Source organism: Pristis pectinata, chromosome 22 (genome assembly GCF_009764475.1).
Source record: "Pristis pectinata isolate sPriPec2 chromosome 22, sPriPec2.1.pri, whole genome shotgun sequence".
NCBI classification, from domain to species: Eukaryota; Metazoa; Chordata; class Chondrichthyes; order Rhinopristiformes; family Pristidae; genus Pristis; species Pristis pectinata.
Genome location: NC_067426.1, coordinates 27,635,362 through 27,637,149, shown reverse-complemented (window position 1 = coordinate 27,637,149; position 1,788 = coordinate 27,635,362).

Genomic DNA, 1,788 nt, shown 5'->3' with positions numbered 1-1,788 from the left:
CTCCCTCACCACCATCCAGGGCCCTAAACGGCCCTTCCAGGTGAGGAAGAGATTCATGTGTACATCTTCCAACCTGGTCTATTGCATTCAGTGCTTGTGATGTTGCTTCCTGTACATTGGCGAGACAAAGCCTCGACCAGCTGACTATTTTGCAAAGCTCCTTTGTTCTGTCCACAACATCTATCTTGAGCTTCCAATTTCATGTTCCCCTTCCCATTCCAACACTGACCTGTCCATCCTTGACCTTCTCCACTGCCATGGTGAGGCCAAACACAATCCAGAAGAACAGCACCTCATATTCCGCCTCAGTAGCCTACGGCCCAATGGTATGATCATTGCATTTTCCAATTTCAGTTAAGTCATTCCCCCGTGTTCCTTTCCCACTGCCACCAGTCCACCCAGGGTCTGTCTCCCTTTGTTCACCTCTTCCATCCCTACCCCTCCCTCATTACCAAGACAACACCATCACCCACTTGGCTCCATCTGCCCATCACCCACACACCTATCCCCCTGGGCTTCTTAGTTCACCTTTCCTATCCCCTCCTCACCTCTTCCATCCTCATCCCTCCCTTATCTGGTTCCACCTATCACCTGCCAGCCTCTGTCTCACCCCCTCCCTCTCAATTATATATACTGGCTATCTTCCCTCGACACCCACAGTCCTGATGCAGGGTCTTGAAGCAAAACATCGGCCATGCCTTTGCCTCCACGGATGTTGCTTGACCCACTGAGTTCTTCCACCAGTTTAGTTTTTGGTCCAGACAGCCATGATCTCACTCGTTCAGAGGACTTGACCCTCCATCATCTGCCAACCATCACCCCCAATGGTCCCCACAACAATCCCCGATCATTGACACAACGAAATCTCCCGATCCAATCTTGGAACCTCCCAGTCCTCTACACTCCTCTCTACAATCCTCCTTCACACCCTCTTTCTCCACTCTACATGTCATCCCCCCCTTGTGAGGTATGAAGCCACTGGGATCACACTCTTGTGGAGACACACTCCACTCTTCTTGTGTTTGTCACACTGGATCTCCTGAGTGGGCGTTTAATCAATGCTATCTCCATTTAAACAGGCAACAGTGCAGGTAAACTACTTGGTAGCACTGGATCCTTTCTGTGTGATTGTGCTCATTTTGCTGCTTCTGGTGAAACTGTGAAACCACCAGCTATAAAAGTAAGTTTGTATTCGATTATATTGACCAGAGCCGAAATCTTTTCCTGCCTGCCCAGGTGCTCCTTGTAGAAAAATGTTTTCCATATACTGAGGTCCTTCGAAGGCTAATTGCTTCTGTTTAGGAGAATTTAATCCCCAGTTTAGGAATGAAAGTAATTCTCTCTTTGCTTTGGGTTATGAAAGTCAGCAGAAAGTCGCAGAAAGCATTTGGTTTCTTTTCCTTTTATTTTCCAAGGTGCTGCCATTGTCTAGGCTTCCTTCCATGTTAGTTAAGACGAAAATAAAAAAAATCAGCAAATGCTGGAAATCTGAAACAAAAACGGAAACTGCTGAAAAATCTCAGCCGGTCAGGCAACATCTGTGGAAAGAGAAACATTCAAAGTTTCGAGTATGCGATCTGAAATAAATATACCAGGCCTTCTTGAATATTTCTCTAACATACCCCACCCCACATCCCCTGTCTGACCAATTTCAAGATGTTGGATTCTCCAAGATGCAGCCCATCCTGACTTGGAAATACATCACCAGTCTTTCATTATCACTGGGTCTAAATTCTGGAACTCCCTCCCCAACAGCACTGTGGAAGAGTGGAAAGACTGAAGCAGTCC